A 20,816-nucleotide genomic window follows, 5' to 3' on the forward strand; every position below is an offset into this window, starting at 1 on the left:
AAAAAACAGTATTTGTCTTGGTTTGTTGTGAAAACTATTATATTGGTTAAGGAGTACTAAGTGTTAATGTGAGAAGAATCTTTCTATGCTGAAGATTTGGTGAGTATTTGTGTGGAATTCAAACATTTTTACTACCAGTTCTGTGGTCAAGGCTTGGTGGGCATGGCAGGGGAAGGATACTGTAAAATTTCCATTCCCATCCCACTCCAGGGAAAGGTTACTGCAAAATCCCCATTTCCTCTTATCAGCTGGGACTCAGGAGGCAGAGAATAGATGGCTGCAGGGCCAGTCACAGGTGGTATTTACCAGTTCTCTGAACTACTCAAAATTTCCACTACAGGTTCTCCAGAACTGGTCAGAACCTGCTGAATATCACCTCTGGGTGTTATGATCATTACATGAAAAGGGCTAGAAATGCTTGGTGCCATGCTCTGTGTGTATGGTAGCAGTTATAAACAGCAGCTATAAAATTCAAGAGCTAGTTTCCCCAATCAAGTAACTGTTAACTGTTTAACTGTTTATTTCATTTGTATGCCGCCCTTTTCCCCCAAGGGGGACTCAGGGCGGCTCACAACTCAAAACAAGGGAGGGGGGATACAAACAATTTGACAAACGACACAACAATACATAATTTAAAAGCGCAACAATCATACCATTCGAGATAGGGGCATGGTTCTTTAGCCCCAGGCCTGTCGGAACAGCCAGGTTTTAAGGGCTTTGCGGAAGGCCTGGAGGGTGGTGAGGGTGCGAATCTCCACGGGGAGTTCGTTCCAGAGGGTCGGAGCAGCCACAGAGAAGGCTCTCCTCCAGGTAGTCGCCAGTCGACACTGGCCAGCGGATGGAATTCGGAGGAGGCCTAGTCTGTGGGATCTAATCAGTCTGGTGGAGGTAATTGGACTAGTAAGTAGAGCTATAGTCTGTCATATTAGCACACGTTTCATAAGAAGAAGAAGAAGAATTTCATTTCACAAGTGGGATTAACAAGATTGATGATTGGACATTGTGGATATCTAATGACTGAGGACACATGGATGAAACATTCCAGAGATTTTGTTGTAGACTGTGCTGGATAAAATTGCACTAGCAAGTTAATTTTACCAGTTTTCTATTTCCCTTTGACCTAGAGAGAATTATGATATTTAGTGGCCTTTTGTATCATTGTCCCTTCTGGGCTGCCTATAAGGATTGCATATGAGATATATTGCTTCCAATGGTTCTTCTTGGTCTGCTCATTATGACATGTTTGACAGGCCTTGGCAGCTTTCCCTCTCCAGGTTAATATTTACATGAAGTCACTGACAAAGATCATCCATCAAGATGAGGTGAGTATCCAGTATACACGCTGGATATATGCCAGTAATATCAGGTTATACTGTGCATGTCCATTCCAAGAGACCTAAACAGGAGACCATAAGAACCTTGGTGGGTGAGGTTTACAGTCAATTCCAGCAAGACCTTCATTATAGAAGTCATTGGATCACAGTAGAATCCCATCTTTCATAGATAAGCTCCCATGCAGAGGCTTGAAGTTTGAAGTTTAATAAACGTATATGCCGCCCAATCCCGAAGGACTCCGGGCGGCTTACATAAAAGACAATTTAAAAAGTACTAAAAAGTTTAAAAGTAAGAAAACAAAGCAGGTTAAAAGCACAACACACTCAACCGTAGTGGGGCTGGACCTCATTCAAGAGGTCAACAGCCCCAGGCCTGCCGGAAAAGCCAGGTCATAATAGACTTTTTGAAGGCCGCAAGAGTGGGGAGGGTCCGGATCTCTGGGGGTAGATCATTCCATAGGGCCAGAGCAGCTGCAGAGAAGGCTCTCCCCCGAGGAGCCACCAAATGACATTGTCTAGTTGATGGCACCCGGAGAAGGCCCACTCTGTGAGATCTTATCAGTCATTGGGAGGTATGTGGCAGAAGACGGTCCCGTAGATATCCAGGCCCTAAGCCATGCAGGGTTTTAAAGGTAATGACCAGCACCTTGAAGCGTGTTCGGAGACCGATTGGGAGCCAGTGCAGCTCGCAGAGCAGGTTACCTTGGACTCACAGCTTGGAAGATCAAGTGGAGTCATGGCCAGAAAGGAATTTGATCTTCTCAGAGTCATTTTTGGTTGGAGACGCTTATAAGCCTTGGTGAGAAACTAAGTACATAATAAACAATGAATCAATATAACTGTGGCTATATAACTGTGGCTATACAGTACTGCATTAATAAGACCCTGAATAAGAAATAACATTATACCCAACAAATAAACCATGTTTACTAGATGCCAGATCCTTTTAACCACTTTGGAAGACTGATGATGATGATGATGATGATGATGATGATGATGATGATGATGATGATGATATTATTAAATTTCTGCTCAACTCTGAATTATTATAATCCATGTAATGCAGATGGAAAAATAGATATTTAAGATGGATTCCTATCCATAAAATAATACATATATGGTGGAAAACCCTAGTTAAGTAGGCATCACTAAAAACATGTAAGAAAAACCCAATGTTGCCATTCAAAGCATGCTTGCTATTGAAAACATGTAAGCTGTTTAATGCCAAAGCCACATCCAAATTGCAGAAGCTACAAATGATTCCCTCCTTGAACTCATTGTGAAACTTTCATGAATTTCAATTTTTCAAGAATATGAGTCTTTGGGTAACAACTGTTCATTCAGCAACCATTCAAAGTTACAAAGCTGCTGAATGAGGGCGACTTACAACCAGTTCTCTGACTACCCAGTGTATCTGTAGTCATGTGATCATAATCTGGGTGCTCTAGAGCCCGGTTTGTGATTATGACGTTATAGCAAGTTACCTGATCTCCATTTGCGATCTTCCCTGCTGCCTTCCCACAAGCAAAGCCAATTCAGAAGCCAGATGGAAAAGTTGTAAGTTGCTTCTCTAACTAGTTCCCACTGCTCCCCCCCTCTCCCTCCCAGCCTCACTATGAAATACAAGAACCCAGGAATCTATAATAGAGGTCTCCAACCGTGGTCACTTTAAGACTTTTGGATTTCAACTCCCAGAATTCCCCAGCCATAATGGCTGGCTGGGGAATTCTGGGAGTTGAAGTCCTCAAGTCTTAAAGTGACCAAGGTTGGAAACCCCTGCTTTATAGAACCACTCTGTTCACTTGCAGACAGAACCATCAGCCTGCAGCACTCTCCCATCTACTCAAAACTTCCCACCAGCTGCTTGACTCCAATCACAGGAGATTCTCTCTTAATGACCAGCACAATCTTTGAGTTACAATGGCAACCAGGATTGCGGGGAATGCCATTGTTAAGCAATGCCATCATCTACCATCATGCTTTAAGACTGTATTGCTTAGACATAAATTGCAGTCCCAATTACTATCATAACATGAGGACTAACTAAACTGAATTCTTTTGGTTATTTTAATCTCCAGGAGAGGTGGGGGGAAATCATGTAACTAAGTGTGTAATTATAGAAAAACTAATTTGGGAATACAAAGAGGCTGCAAAAGTACATGCTTTCACTGTACCTTTTCTGTGATCAATAGTTTGGAAACAAATGCGGTTGGAGGAAATATTTCAGAGGTGTTCCTGCTGCCGCTTATTATTCTTTGAGTCATTCCTGTGATTAGGAGAAAACTAGAGGAAAAGTATTTGCAAATTCAATAAAAGCACCTAAATCTCCTTTTCTTTCCACATTTGTAGCCTATAAAGCTACAACAAAAAGTTGCCCTCCTCTGCCCTCAAGCACACAGAAACTTTTCACAAATTCAGCGTGATTTGTTGAAAGAACACAAAATGCATGTCAGTAGCATACAATTAGAAGGTTTAGCATACTGAAAGCCTTTCGGTTTTTAAAGATAAGAACTTCTAAAGAATACAGTATTGCAATACACTTTTATGTTTCCTTTCATTCTTCTATCTGTCCAATGCAGATACTTAGCTAGATTGCATTATTGATGCAGGATTAAGCAAAAAGAGTAGCAGCATCAGCTTGATCCTACATTATTTATACATTTAAGTCCAAGTTTATACATTTAAGTCCATTGTGGATCAATGCAATACAAGTAGTACTCACTGATGATTACTTGTTCAGTGACTGCTTGTACTTAGTTAGCACTGAAAAGAGAGATTTATGACTGCCTCTTGAAGTTGTAACTGTCACAGCATCCTTACAGTCCCGTTCTTGTCAACCAACACAGAGTCCTACAGTCACATGATCACCATTCGCAACCTTCACAGCAGCATCCAACAAGCAAAGTCAATGACTAAGCCAGCAGGAAGTTGCAAATCACAGTCATATGCTTAACAACCGCACTGCTTAGTGATGGAGTTACTAGTTCTTATTGTAGTTGGTAAGCGAGAACTATTTGTATCTATCTTAGACAAAATATTCTTGAGCCATGTGACACAGCTGGTCGCTTTGGATAAGACATAATTCCCATTTTATACCGAAAATACAGTCCCAGCTGAGAAGATAACCTGAAAAGAAGAGATTTTTTTTGCCATTTAAAGTCACAATCCAATTTAAATGAATATGATGTGCATGAAATATGATCTTACTAACCATCATTATGAAAAGTACTGTACTTTTGAATACTAAATTCTAATAAACATTGTTAAGGACTATACTTGTAGAATCATAAAGTTGTACTAGTCTAACATATATTTGCATAAGAGAATATTTTTCAGTGCTTTAATAAGATTTCTAGTGTGATTGTTCAAACTAATGATTTTGATTATCAGGGCAACAAACCTTAGTTAGTCTTCCTTTAACAATAGTCATGTTTTCCTCAAGTTGATTTCAACATGCTCATGGCCATTTTTTTGGCAGCGACATGGAAGGAGTTTGCCATTGTCTTCTTCAGAAGTATTTTCCCCCCAAGTGCAAACTCTTTCTGAGGGTGTCTAATCCAAATGCTAATGAGATCCAATCCTGCTTAACCTTTTACAAGTTCCACGAAGGTTAGCTCCCTGCTGTCACTTGCTACCTTTGTTTTATTGACCTGCAAGTCCTTCTATGCTTGAAATCTACTAAATAAAATTAATGTATGTAGCAATATTCAGAATACTGGAACTATAACCATTTGTTCAATGACAGTTCAAACTTACAGCAGTACTTTAAAAAGTGGTTAAAGACCAATCCTCACACTTAATGGTTTTTGCAGCATCCCTGTGGTCACATGATCAAAATTCAGGTAATTAAGCTGCAATATCTTCCATTCATGGGGTCACCATTTGCAACCCGCCCTGAGTCCCTCCCGGAGAAGGGTGGCATACAAATAATAAATTCAATTCAATTCAACCTTCTGTTGTGGCTAGCTAGCGGCCAGTGGAGCTAGTGGCAGACTCAGACAGTGAGGAGGTTGAGCCAGTCCTCAAATCTGGGAGAGATTCTGATGAGTGCTCTGCATTGGAGGCAGAGATGGGGCTAGGGCCATCTGACAGTTATCACCTGCCTTTGGAGTCGGATATCAGTGGTGCAGAAGAACAGCTGGAGCCTGTTCCCAATGTGTGCATGCACAGAGCTGGCAGGAGAAGGGAACAGTTGGGAACAAGGACCGACTCGGGAGGAAAGCCACAGGTGAAGGTGAATGTCTCCTCCTATAGGGAATAAAGTGGAGTGAAAGGAGAGGGGACTTTGCAGGAAGCAATTAGTTCAATTCATTAGCGTGAAGATCTGTTCCTGACTTCTTGCCAAGTAATTGCTGCTACAGTGTGGCGTTTGGAAGATATTGGCCTGGCAACTCTCCAAGCCTGATAAAGGTCTGTGGTTGTGAAATCTCTTGAACGACTGTTGGCTGGGGCTTTGCTGGAGAGGAATTCACTTTAAACTAAATAAAAGGGGTTTTATTGGCACGAGGAGTCAGCTTCGTGCTTTTGGGAAGCCTAGGTCAGAACACCTTCCCTGAGGGTTTCCAACAAACAAAGTCAATGGGGGAAGCCAGATTTACTTACCAACTACATATGATTCAATTAAGAACACGGTGATTTGCTTAACAACTATTGGGGAAAAGGTCATAAAATTGGATACAAGTCAATGACTGCATTGCTTAGCAATGGACATTCTGATCCCAATTTTGGTCATAAATTGAGGACTACCTGTAACCTGGAAATCTACCTCCCAATTGGATCAACAGACTCTTTGCTAGCTAGACTATTAGTTTTGAGTCATGAATGTGGGATGGGCAGCTATATAAATTGAATAAATATTACTTTATATTTACTTTTAGTTGCTAATTCTGTGTGATATGAGAATGTGAGATAGGTACACAGTGAAGATCTCTCAGCTGCATTTTCATTTGCACTCAGAGCTTGGGACCATCCTAAGGTTAGAAGTGTTTGACAGCTCAAGTCCCTTTGTTATTCATTCTGCTGGCCACTTTTCCACTCAAACACACAGGGAAAGTTTCCAGATTGATAAAAGGCATTACTGGTATATCATTAAGGCTGTAACAAAGTAGATTCTTTTTTCCTCTTCTTTCCAATGATGTAAAATAGATAGCACAAAATTAGAACCTTGGCTAGAGTAGAATAAAAACGAAAGGTCATATCTGAAGTGCTGTCCTTGGGTTTCTTGGAAGAACTCATAGCCTCTAAAATGACAGCACAGCTGTTCATAGAAAATTGTGCACAAAGATGACTAAATTCTGTATCTTGTTCTTGGACTATGCAGTGCTGCTAGTTGTCATACTTGTAGCAATGATCCAATAACAGCTGCTGTGACAACCTGGCTGTAGTTCAAGCACATCCTGGCAGAGATTCAAATTGGTTCACAATTAATAAGGGTTATAATGGGGACATTATGTTCCTTTTTTTGCTTACCACTTTGGATAAAATCTCATATCCAATACAATACAATAGCAGAGTTGGAAGGGACCTTGGAGGTCTTCTAGTCCAACCCCCTGCCTAGGCAGGAAACCCTATACCATTTCAGACAAATGGCTATCCAACATCTTCTTAAAGACTTCCAGTGTTGGGGCATTCACAACTTCTGGAGGCAAGCTGTTCCACTGATTAATTGTTCTAATTGTCAGGAAATTTCTTCTCAGTTCTAAGTTGCTTCTCTCCTTGATTAGTTTCCACCCATTGCTTCTTGTTCTACACTCAGGTGCCTTGGAAAATAGTTTGACTCCCTCTTCTTTGTGGCAATCCCTGAGATATTGGAACACTGCTATCATGTCTCCCCTAGTCCTTCTTTCTATTAAACTAGAACATACCCAGTTCCTGCAACCGTTCTTCATATGTTTTAGTCTAATCATCTTTGTTGCTCTTCTCTGCACTCTTTCTAGAGTCTCCACATCTTTTCTACATCGTGGTGACCAAAACTGAATGCAGTATTCCAAGTGTGGCCTTACCAAGGCATTATATAGTGGTATTAACACTTCACATGATCTTGATTCTATCCCTCTGTTTATGCAGCCTAGAACTGTGTTGGCTTTTTGGCAGCTGCTGCACACTTCTGGCTCATATTTAAATGGTTGTCCACTAGGATTCCTTTCACAGTTACTACTGTTGAGCAAGGTACCACCTATACTGTATCTGTGCATTTTGTTTTTCTTGCCTAAAAGTAGAACCTTACTCTTTTCACCACTGAATTTCATTTTATTAGAAAGTGCCCAATGTTCAAGTTTGTCAAGATCCTTCTGTATCTTTAGCCTATCTTCTGGAGTGTTGGCTATTCCTGCCAGCTTGGTGTCATCTGCAAATTTGATATCCAATTTTTGGTCTAGTGGCAGATAAATTCCAACAAACAAGTTATGCAAATTTTTATGAACAATCAGTTACATGAATATTGCACAGATGCATCAAATAGAATTCATTCCAGGTAGCTAAAATAAGTGGCCAAAATTCACTAGTGGGGGGAAAAAAGGAACAAGAGTCTATTGGGGAAATCAAGAAAGGGGATCTTGTTTTAAATCGTTGTCTTATTGTTTCAAGGCTGAAAATATCAATATTTTTAAATAATTGCACTTCTTTCATAGCTAGGGTTCTTTGAAAATTTCATGGGCTCTTGATCTGCAGCCAGAAAGCCTCATTAAGAAAGGCAATGTTGATGGAATCTGCAAAGCAAATTGATCAAAAACAATAGATTTTATACAATCTTGAACCACCCATGTGGCTATCTTTGAAAATGGAAGTTTAGATTGCCCTTAGATCTGATTCAGGTGGGAATTTCAGACTGATAGTGGTTATTTAGCTCTTTCTCCTATAAACTAATTCTTGGCAAAATTATGCATCTGTAGAACAGACCATAACATTAAACAAGACTGCAGAAAAGGTTGGGAATCATAGGAACCTGGCTAAGTCAAGGAACTGCCCTAAAGAAGTTGGTAATTCATAATTATTGGTCAAGTCTGTCTTCTTCATTATTGAAATTGCATTTTGGCAGGGTTAATCTTATAGGAAGGAGCTGAGCCTGTTGATATGTGGTGAGATCTACGCTGAAAGTTAGACATTCCTTGGAATAAATCATTCTTTGACTGCAGACTTCCAGAGAAGGGTGTAACTTGGGTGAATCACTTAAAATTTCTCTGCAAAAACTTGAAAGCATGGTTGGATGAAACCAAGTGCAAGAAGATATGGCTTCTAACTCGTTCTTGTGTCTCAAGCAGAAAAACCTTACTGACCTAGCAATAAAAATTGACTATTACAGCACAAAATAATGCTTATTCTGAACTGAGTCCCACCATGAGGGTTAATCTCCTTATCTGGTTTGTTTAAGAACAAATAAACAAAGCAAAAACCACACCCAGGATTGTGCTGTAGTGCTGTGATCCAAAGCATAACTGTTGGGTCAACAGCACATGCAAATAAAAAGTGGCAGGATTTGATTACAATGCCCTAGATACCATATTGATGTTGGCCTCAAAGTAAACAGTGTTCAGATCAACAATTTAGGATATGCTGATAATACAGTTCTGCTTGCCAGTAAGCATGAAGATCTTCAGTTCCTCATCAACAGAGTCTCAGAAATATCTGAAAAATATGGCTTGAAGCTTAAAACCTCAAAAAACCAAGATCATGGTAATCAGCAAACAACCTATTAATTTACCACTGATAAATTCGGAAGGAATACCACTAGAAAAAGTTGAAAGGATCATGTACCTTGGTTTTAATTTACATGAAAGTTGGAACATGATCAGGCTTGTCAGATGTTACATTTTTTCTGTCCTGCTCTACGGAGTAGAGAGTTGGTCTCTGACAGAAAACCATTGAAGAAATTAGAAGCATTTGAAATGTGGATTTACAGATGGCTGTTATGTAAAATGGGTTGACAAAATCACAAATGAGGAGGTGATAAGCCACCTGGGAAAGAAAAGGAAATCATCAAAGCCATTAAAAAGCAAAAATTAGAATATTTCGGACATGTGATACGACACCCAGAAAGATACGGCATCCTTCACTTAATCCTCCAGGGAAAAATTGAAGGGAAACGAGGCCCAGGCAGAAGAACATCATGGCTTCAAAACCTAAGGGAATGGTTTCGACAAAACGCAGCAATGCTTTTTCATGCAGCTGTTGACAAAAATAGGATTGCCAACATGATGGCCAACGTGCAATGATGGATATGGCACAAGAAGCAGCTACCATCTTGTTATTTTCTCTCACACACAAACATAGTAGCTTTGCCTGACATAATCATAACTTAGGCAGTTTGGTATAGTGATTAAGTGCTGGAGAACAATTCAGGAAACAGTAAGTTCTAATTCACTTTAGGAATGAAAGCCAGCTGGGTGACTTTGGGTCTAGCCCTCTCTCTCAGTCCAACTTAATCTCACATGGTTGTTGTTGTAGGGAAAATAGGAGGAGGAAGGGCTATCAGATAAGTTCACTACTTTGACTTACTTATAAACTAATAAAGGTGAGATAAAAATCAAATTAAAATAATAAAGTTAGTCCTAGTGATTTCAGGGACATGACTCTGTAATTTTCTGGGTGACAACAAAAATAGTTTGTGCTGTTGTATGTGAGTCTATGTGTTTTCTATTATTTAGATCAAACTACACACCTAAGGTTTCCATCTGTTCTAACCAGACACAGTCCTGTTTAGTTTCCAAGCCCAGATAAGGTCAGCCCTGGACAATTTTGCAAAATAACATTCAGACAAACTCACAAAGACTGCCAAGCATTTTCTTCTCCTGCATAAATGCATCTTGCCCTTCTTTCTGCTCTGCCAAACTTCTGGGAAACCACTTGAGCAGTTGATGGATTGCAGGATATGAGTGAACTATACCAGAGCCAGACAGCAGATGGGGTTAGATTGTCCATCAGCTGCCCAGGATGAAAAGTTGGTAGTTCTCTTTGGGGAAGGCTGCAGGGAACATTAAATGATGGTCACATCAATCCCTCTAGTAAATCGGGGTCATTGAATCCTCCATATCTGAGCTACTCTCTTGCTGGCAGCTGGCATTATCACCCTGGCTTTCCTGTGCAGACAGACAATCTGTTAGCTCAGGGAGTGAGAATAGCAGACTGGCAAAATAAGGAGGAATAGCATGTTGTCATAGCCCCAGAATTTATAATAGAAAAGCTTAGGTTAAAATATTTTTAAAAATTCTCCAGCAACTTGTTTTAAGTTGATACACACCAGAATATTAAATGCAGTTTCCTTTTTGTCACACTTTCTGGATGTTTGTATGCTGCAAATAATCCCATATAGATGTATGCATTCTTATACTTAGAATGGTAGTGATGTCATGAAAAACAAAAATAAAGAGTGAAAAGTTGTTAGAAGAGAACATCAATTTTGAGATTAATCTGTCAAATCACTTTGCTCTTTTGCAAAATTTGGAAAAGATGAACATTACAGACCAAAATCAAAATAGTCAAAAACATTCTTGAATCTGCTACATCTATAGTACCGCCACTTGATACAGATAAAATATCTGATGAAACTATTGATTTAATGGAAAAAAGTGACCGCCAATGAAGAATATCAGAAGTTTCACTAATAAACTGGAGTATGTTGAACTTTGCAAAACTATAAGAAAACGTATCCAAGAAGAAATGTGTCAATTTAATGTGAAGCTTATGAAAAGAGCAATTGAAGAAAACAAAATGATTAATACAGCAAAATGCAAGCTTATATATACAAAAATGGTTTTGCATTAAAACGTGAAGATGGTACTGTGTGTAGAACAAGATAGAAATGATTGGAAAATTCTATTCAGAACTATACAAAGATCAAGATCACTCAAAAGTAACATCACCCACAAAAGATGAAATGTCAGATATCCTAGTGGAGGAAGTATCAAGTGCCATAAAATCAGTGAAAAATGGCAAAGCTTCAGGAAATGACTGTGTTATGGTTGAAATGCTGAAAGCTGGTGATTTCAGTTTACACAAGATACTAGCAAAACCATACTCGAGATGCTTCAGAGGAAAAAAAAATACTTGATACATGGAAACATGCTGAAATGATTCTTATACACAAGAAAGGGGCCTGTTGATTTAAAGAACTACTGTTTCCCCCAAAATAAGACAGAGTGTTATTTTCTTTTGACCCCCCAAATACACACTTGGCCTTATTTTTTGGGAGGTTTTATTATTTTGGAGATGCTGGAGGCGGTAAATATGGTCACCTCATGGCTGCTGCTGTGTTGCAATATTTTCGGGGAAGGCTTATTTTCAGGGGAGGGATTATTTTAGTTCATGTGCTCAAAAGCCCAATTGGGCTTATTATCTGGGAGGTCTTATTTTTGAGAAAACAGGGTGTCACCCAATAAGCCACAGTCATAGAATGGATCCCACTTGATAAAAAGCATCCAGGAAAGGGACCTAAAACAAGATGGATCAACAATATCAGCAGGTATTATGGGCCCAATTGGCAAAAGAAAGATCAGGACCTAGTTAGTTGGAAACATACAGAAGAGGCCTTCATTCTGCAGCGGACAAACAATGGCTAAAATGATGGTGTTGATCTCAATGATGATTTAAAATAAATCATCTGTTTACTTTATTGTTGATTTTTCACATATAGCACTTTTTTTCTTTTTATGATCCATGTAGTCCCTTAATTCGATGGATATAGCTTAATTAATGGATAGAGCTGAGAGTTTGCTAGCCGGATGCCCTTTCTGATGCTTATGTGGAGTTCACAGTATATGGCACTAACACTGAAAAATAAACTGTAACCAAATCTTGCAAACGATCAGTAGTTGCAGATCAGCAATTGAGAAACTTTACATTTCAAATTATTGTATTCATTTTACAGAAAATATTAACAGGGAGGCCAGGATACCGTTTCATTTTGGCTTCTAATATATTAGCTTTACAGTTGTCTTTTGTACTTCTCCAACTGGAATCATTCCCAAAGTAGCCCATTAATCAATACAAAGTTAAGGTAGTTCCTAAAAGCCCATTAAAAGGGAGATATGGAATAGAAAATAAGCAACTCTATGTAAGTTGTTCGTGTAACTTGCAGTGAAGAAACAGACACAATGACTACTTTCATTTAGAGCAGGGGTAGTCAACCTTTTTATACCTACCGCCCACTTTTGTATCTCTGTTAGTAGTAAAATTTTCTAATCACCCATCAGTTCCACAGTAATGGTGATTTATAAAGTAGGGAAGTAACTTTATAAAGTTTATAAAGCAGAGTTACAGCAAACCCCTATCGCTCACCATGAAAGCTGGAATGCCCACTAGTGGGCGGTAGAGACCAGGTTGACTACCACTAATTTAGAGAAACAAAAGGAATACTGCAGAATTCTTATAGTTCTTCAAGTTTAAAATGAAGGATGCCATATAGAACCTTTATTATTTTTCTTCCATTTCATCCCATTCACCATTCCAATGTTCTTTTGAAATAAATACCATACTTCTAAAGGCTGATTGTCAGGGCTGCTTCACTCAGTAACCAAGAAAGAAACCACTCAACTCCATTTTGCAGAATTAAGAGTACTTTTACTGGTCATGAATAGATAGTAGCTAGGCAAAGCAAAGTCTGAGGCAAAAGCGCACGTAATCATAGATATCAATATGTGACCCAACCCTCTCCCCCTGGTAACCTTAGTCCATAGTCCAATCAGTACACCCCACAGGTGTCATGTGGGAGACATCTTCAAAAAACATCATCAGGCTGCTATGCCGGACAGTTGGCCTGGGCAGCAAATCCTTTATCTGCAGCATGCGCAGTAGATGGTGAGAACACCTCCCTTTATACAGTCACTCCTGTGCTGACACTTCCCCACCCACACACAATGCCCCCACTCCCCGTTTCAATGGCAGCTGAAAGCAAGCAGCAAAAAAGAGGCTGACACTGATATTAAGCAAAATAATTTATCTGTTGTCAGATCATTCTCCAAGTTGTATGTTGAGGCATGAAAAGTACAAGATATATAGGTAGTCCCTGGCTTACAACTAATCATTTAGCAACCATTTGAAGTTACAACAGCATTGATAAAAGGGACCTATAACTGGCCCTCTCATGATTATTGCAGCATCTCCATGGTCTCATGATCAAAATTTGGACCCTTGACAACCAACATGTTTATGAAGGATGTTCCAAAGTAATGCGATCTTCATTTGCAACTTTCCCAGCTGGCTTTCAACAAGCAGTCAATGGGGGAAACTGGATTTGCTTAATGACCATATGATTTGCTTAACAATCATGGCAAAAAAAAGATGGCAAAATCAGGTGCAACTCAATAATTGCCTTGCTTAATAACATAATTATTGTCCAAATTGTGAGCCAAAGAAAGGACTACCTGCATACATGCCCATACATTTTTCATGGAGTTAATGATCCTTCGACTCCTCCAAATTTCTGCAGTAGGTGCTGTTTGTATATCACAGTGAAGAAGACCAAGGGGAAGAAATATTTCTCCACCCAAAGTTTGTTTATTAATTAAATTGGTATGGCTACCTTTGGGACGTGGTGGCCCAGTGACTAAGATGCTGAGTTTGTCGATCAGTAACGTCAGCAGTTTGGCGGTTCGAATCGCTAGTGCCTCATAACGGAGTGAGCTCCCATTACTTGTCCCAGCGTCTGCCAACCTAGCAGTTCGAAAGCACGTAAAAATGCAAGTACAAAAATAGGGACCACTTTGGTAGGAAGGTAACAGGTAACATGTGCCTTTGGCGTTTAGTAATGCCGGCCACATGACCACAGAGATGTCTTTGCACAGTGGCCGGTTCTTCGGCTTTGAAATGGAGATGAGCACCGCCCCCTAGAGTCGGGAACAACTAGCACATATGTGTGAGTGGAACCTTTACCTTTACCCTTACTATGGCTGCCTATCTCACAGAAAGTGACTTATGGCGGTGTTCAATAAATAAAACAGAAAATATTGGCCACAAATACAAATATAAAGTTCCTGGAGCGCCAGGGTTGGTCATAAAATCAGGTCTTCAGAGCTTTTCAGTATATCAAAAGGGATGGGACCAATCTAATTGTAAGGGGATGGATGTTTCCTAAGATCGGAGCCACAGCAGAAAAGGCACTGGGACCCACCAAATGTAGATGCAGCATGCATCTACATTTGGTGGATGTAGATTTGTATATCACAGTGAAGAAGACCAAGGGGAAGAAATATTTCTCCACCCAAAGTTTGTTTATTAATTAAATTAAGAGCTTTTCAGTATATCAAAAGGGATGGGACCAATCTAATTGTAAGGGGATGGATGTTTCCTAAGATCGGAGCCACAGCAGAAAAGGCACTGGGACCCACCAAATGTAGAATGCAGCATGCCTTCTCTAATGAGCCAGGCTGATGTAAATCAGGAGAGGCAATTCCTTAGTAGACCAGCTGCATCCCATGAAGATCTTTAATGGTTAAAACTAGTACCATGAATTGGACCCAAAAGCAAACTGGCAACCAGTGCAGATCATGGAGTATATGTGTAATAAAAGTTGCTCTGGGAGCACTGTACCTGCTCAGACTGCCCCATGTAAAGTATATTGCAGTAATTCAATCTGAAGCAGAGGTGGTATTCAGCAGGTTCTGAACAGTTCTGGAGAACTGGTAGCAGAAATTTTGAGTAGTTCAGAGAACCAGTAAATACCAAATCTGACTGGCTCCGTCACCATCTATTTTCTGCCTCCCGAGTCCCAGCTGATCAGGAGGAAATGGGGATTTTGTAGTAATCTTCCCCTGGAATGGGGAGGGAATGGTGATTTTACAGTATTCTTCCCCTGCTAAGCGTACCAAGTACAACATGCCCACCAAGCCACACCTACAGAACCAGTAGTAAAAAAATTTGAATCCCACCACTGATCTGAAGGTATTAGGATATGAGTGATTATAGGCCTAAGGTGACCAGACGTCCTGATTTCAGCATGACAATCACGCTTTATAACAATTTGTCCCGTTTCCCGCCGCGTTTTTAAAAAGTCACGATTTTTTTCTGGCTTCATGTTGAAAGCCCAGTGGATTTGCTTAAGAAATCGTAACCGGGGCAAGACAAAATACACCCTGTCTAATCCCTCTCTCTGTCTCAGTACTTTCATTGAAGATATTAAAACGTTAAAGCAACAAAACGGACCTCCCCCCCGCGCCCCTTTTTTACCTCATTTTATAAGAAAAAAATGATCTAGTACCATAGAGCTGCAGGAAATGGCTAGAGAGGTTATTTCCTGGATTTTCCGGAGGGGAGGGGCACGGAGGTTGGAGGGCTGCTCCGAAAAATGATGGCATTTTTCCCTGACTAATTTCACCATTTCAATTTGCTCAATTCTTTGTATTAACATCTACATCATTCTGGGTTTACTTGGAGTGCAAGCCTGCTGGTAAGTGGGTTTTTTTCTTTTATTTTTTAATGTATTTTAAAATAATATTTTATTTATTGTGCATAGGATTTATTAAAATAGTTTTATTCTGTGTGGATTTAAGTTAAGAACTCCCTGTTATTAAGCTTTCCTCAATTAAGCTCTGAGTAGATTCCCACCAACTTCAAGATCCCAAGGGCACATCTTGGAAGCTACACCTTTGCTTAGTTTATAGATGATGCCTTTCCTTAAATATGAAAATAAATACATTTATTGTTCAAATGTGTACATCTCAATAGAAATTACTCTCAGGGGTGACAACAATCCAATAAAATAATAATATAACACAGTAATTACAAAAACAGGAGCAACTGTTATGAAAATTACCTCTTTACCAATCTGAAAATCTGGTCACCTTATTATAGGCAGGACCTGCTGATCCAAAAATGGGCACAACTGCCACACAAGTCATTGCAAGGAAATGATTTCAATACTGTATATTGAAACTCTGTTAATGATAACATATTTTGAAACTCTTTAAACATTTCTATTTAATATTTAGGATTTGAATTTAATCAGTCTTAGTGGAATTCTTTTCAGCATGTAATTCTTTTTAATCCTATTTCAGCTGTTCCTTCTACTCTTGAAAAAAAACCCTGTCTGCTAGTAATTATAATTACAGAGGCATATTTGGAAGAAATATTCAGTTAGCTTAAAAACTTTACTATTTGGAATGATGACACCTCCCCCCCCCCAATTTTGATGGCCTCCATTCTGCTGTTGTTCAGAAGTAGTAAAGGGAGAATGAGACCCCTGTGTCTCAATCTAATTACCCCCAATTTAAGAATCACTGTTTAAGGCTACAAACTTCAATCAGTCACTTTGTATGCACTGGTTTTCAGCCTCCAGAATTTTAAATCAGTACGACCAATTTCAATGAAGATTCTGAGAATTTTAGTCCAATAATCTGGCATTTATATTTTCATTACTATTATTCAGAGAATTAGTATTATAATTATACTCCTGGCATGCTATAAACAAAATGAACAATTGTTTTAAATGTTTGTTGGATGCTTATTTACTATAAAATAAAGTAATCGGGATCGTTTCTACAGAATTTCATTTTTTAATGTGTGCCAGTGTGTTTACAGAAAAAACCATGACATTAAAGGTTATATTATCTTATTGGACATCCAATGGAAATTGTCCTAGATACTAGACATACCCAGTTTCTGCAACCGTTCTTCATATTTTAGCCTCCAGTCCCCTAATCATCTTTGTTGTTCTTCTCTGCACTCTTTCTAGAGTCTGAACATCCGTTTTACATTGTGGCGACAAAAACTGAATGCAGTAAGTGTGGCCTTACCAAGGCATTATAAAGTGGTATTCACACTTCATGTGATCTTGATTCTATCTCTTGATCTTGATCAAGATCAGGGGATATGACATGATTTGTTTGTTTTAAAAGCTTTGTACAATATATCTTTGGAGGAGATTAGGGCTCCCATTCAAGTCGTATTGCACCACAACGAAGATAGATCATTGTTATGATCCCCACAAAAAATAAGACCTCAATAAACGTAAAGAAAGCTTCTTAAGAATTAAAAAAGAAGTAGTTTCCTGGTTTGTTTCCTTCATACATCACCTGTTTGAGAGAATTATTTACAAGTGTGCAATGGAGAGAGATACCTGATTAATCAACTTTCTGCTGTTTCATGTTGGGATGAATGACAATGCCAGAAAGAAGCAGGAAAGAATATCAAGAGACGAGGAGGAATAAGCTAGCTGAACTATAAGAAACCAACAGGTAGTCCTCGACTTACAACAATTCATTTATTGAGCATTCAAAGTTATAAAGGGCACTGAAAAAAGTGACCTAAGGCAGCTTTTCAAACTTACGACTGCTGCAGCATTGCCATGGTCATGTGATCAAAAGTCATGTGATCAAGACACTTGGCAACAGCCTCATATTTATGACAGTTGCAATGTCCCAAGTCATGTGATCACCTTTAGCACCCTTCTGACAAACAAAGCCAATAGGAAAGCCAGATTCACTAAACAACCATGTAATTAACTTAATCAATGCAATGATTCACTTAACAACCATGGCAGGAAAGGTGGGCATGGGGCACATGGGGCAAAACTCACTTAACAAACATTTCTCTTAGCAACAGAAATTTTGGGCTGAACTGTGGTCGTATCTCAAGGACTACCTATACCCCAAATCTGAGGATACTTTATTAAACATGAAAAAACTCTCTAAAGCAGAGGTCGATTTCCCCATTGGTGCCTGTTCAATGACTTCTGTTGCTGTCTGGAAAATCCCGGGACAGCCCCCAAGTTGTGGGATTCGTTGTCTAGTGTGGAAAAAAAAAATCACCAGCCAAGACTTTTAAGAGAAAACAATAGTAATTTTATTCTGACACTTTGAAAAGCGGGTGGATCACACACATGTAGGTACAGTGAATACAGCCTAAATCAGTGTTTCTCAACTTTGGCGACTTTAAGTCCTGTGGACTTCAACTCCCAGAATCCCCCAGCCAACATAGCTGGCTGGGGGATTCTGGGAGTTGAAGTCCACAGGACTTAAAGTCACCAAGGTTGAGAAACACTGACCTAAATCATCAATACATTTGCCTTGTATTCCCACCTCTTCTTCATGGGCTTAGTAATAATGATGTCACAACCTATTCAAAGTGTCTAAAATGAATACATTATCTCTGGCCCCGATTACATCTCCCACTAATTCTATCTCCTCCTGCCCTTATTTACGGATTTCCTTTTATTGTCCTAGTTAGGGTCCTAGGGGTTGTCTCTAGAGTAACTCTCATATCAGTAAATTCTGATTATGGCTGGTTTCTAGCATAACAAAGGCCTCTAATCCTAACTCCTACGTACAATTCTCAGGCTTCGGCCTAGCTTGAGGGAGGGATTCGGTTGGGGAAGGATATTCTCTTTCTTTCCCTTTCATGGACTTGAACTTTGTTGTGCAGAAGAAAAATGAGGGTGTCTTTATGTAAACAGAAAGAATTGAGAGAGTGGAGCTGTGATGTGCACCAAAGTACAAAAACTACTGGCAGAGAGCCATCACACACACACAGACAGACAGACAGACACACACAGACACACAGACACAGACACAGACAGAGACACAGACACACACACACACACACACGAAACTTGCAACATAATTGATTTTGACTGGAAGGGCTGAATTGTTGAGTTTTGCTTAGTCAGAGAGCTTAATGGAGCTTGTATATAAGAAGACTCCATACAAAGAGCTTTGGCTTCTGTACCAAAAGATGATTGAGAGGCAGCTTGAGAGATTTGTTAGTAGGTTCCTAGAGATCTTTGGCTGCCAACAGTGAATGCAGAAAAGGTGGATCAGGTCATCTTTGGTAGATCCCAAAGGAGGCCTTCACCTCTCTGATAATTCTATTGGCTGTATGACTCCATCTAGAGTCAAAGGTCACCAACTGCCAGTGAGGAAAGCGAAGAGGTTTTCGAAGACTTCAGAAGGGCTGCTCTAAAGAGCTTCTCAATGGTTTTTCTTGTTTGGGAGGTGGAAGGTTTGTCTGTGAGCCTTTGCCCTGGGATGGGGAACCTGAGAGGGGGAAGGTAGGGAAGGAATGCCCTCAGGACTGGGCTTCTCCTTCGCAGAGATTTACACAGAAGGAGTTTCTCTCTTTGCCCAGATGCTCCTCTGTCCCAGACACAGAGCAGGTAGGGCAGGTAAGAGTCTGGAAAAGAGGATTTACTCCATTCTGTTCCTTTTCTTAGGTTCTTGAGATTTCGAGAGTGATGTAGGAAAGTCTTCCAATGCAGTTTGGGGACAAAGAAAAGAAACGCCAGGCCAGCAAGTCCTTCAAACTGCACATTAAAGGACACAAGGAATCTTTCCGGCCAAAGGAAGACCAAAGTTACTATTGAAATTGAACTCCACAAAGTGGAGCAGCATGGTGAGTAAACCCTTTGGGTTGAAGGGGATGGAGAGGGAAAGGGAAGGAGCTCCTTTAGGAGTGGACTCCTCTATGTAGGCATCTAGAGGAGCCCCTTCTGCCTCTTCCTGTATTCTAGGTTGCACTTAGGGGCTGGGCAGAGCCAAATTGCTCCTGACCCTCTAAGCACCCCTCCTCATGAAGCTTCTGAATCCACATTAACTTTCCACAAGTTGTTATGTTTCCACGAGACTCTTCTGGGAAATGTCAAATTTGCTCAGTGGAACCTTTCTATATACTGGGAACTGGGGAGGGAGGATATAGAGAATGCAGTTTGTCTTTCCCCTAAAACAGACATAGCCAGCAGCCACAAAAGCCTTTGAATTGGGTCTCCAAGGAAAGGATGCTGCGAAGGGCTGATTTTAGTGTCTTTTCTTCATCTAGAGGAGCCCTAAAGCTTTCCTGTGATTCCATCATCCGTGTCTCCGTTCCCAGATTTCCCCACAAAGGACAGCCAAGGGAAAGAGAAGGTTCTCTTTGAGGCAGGATCTCCCCCAAGCAGCACAATCAGAACCGGCCTGTATTTCAAGAGACCTGGAGATGAGTAAATACCTATGGCAGGAGGCCTCTAAGAGGAGGAAAGAGACCCAGCAAATAGTAGGTACCCCTCGGAAGTAGAGGGTTTTTTTTTGGCTGGGCTTTGCCTCTGGGTTTCAATCCCAGTCTTTTTTTGCCCAATCTCAGTGTGGAACAAAAGATTCCTTAGGATGGTGTGTCTCAGAAGGGTTTCAAGCTTTCCTTCTAAAAGGAAGAGCACTGGGGACTCTGGGAGAGTCCCTGACTGATAGCTGGACTCTTTTCAATTGCACAGGAGCATCATCTAATCCAGGTCCTCAGTGCGAATACTGCACTGTTTTGCCTTAAGTGGCAAATGAGGGTCCCAATGCCCAGAAATAAAAATGTGATGGGAAGGAGTTAATGGGTGTCAGTCGAGGAGGATGGGGAGATATCAGAGGGAAAGGGAGAGGAGGAAAGCTACTATGAATTCTCAGAAGGTTTAGCAAAAGCTCAAAATTACCCTTTAACATGGGGGCAATTTTCCTTTGGACTGAAAGGAGAGCTGTTGCAGCAACATAGCAGATTAAAATAGGCTGTGACAAAGAAGTTCTGGAGCAACTTGCTTGAGCT

The sequence above is a fragment of the Thamnophis sirtalis genome, unplaced genomic scaffold (assembly GCF_051295495.1).
Source record: "Thamnophis sirtalis isolate CommonGarterSnake01/CBP01778 unplaced genomic scaffold, rThaSir2_p1.2 scaffold_9, whole genome shotgun sequence".
NCBI classification, from domain to species: Eukaryota; Metazoa; Chordata; class Lepidosauria; order Squamata; family Natricidae; genus Thamnophis; species Thamnophis sirtalis.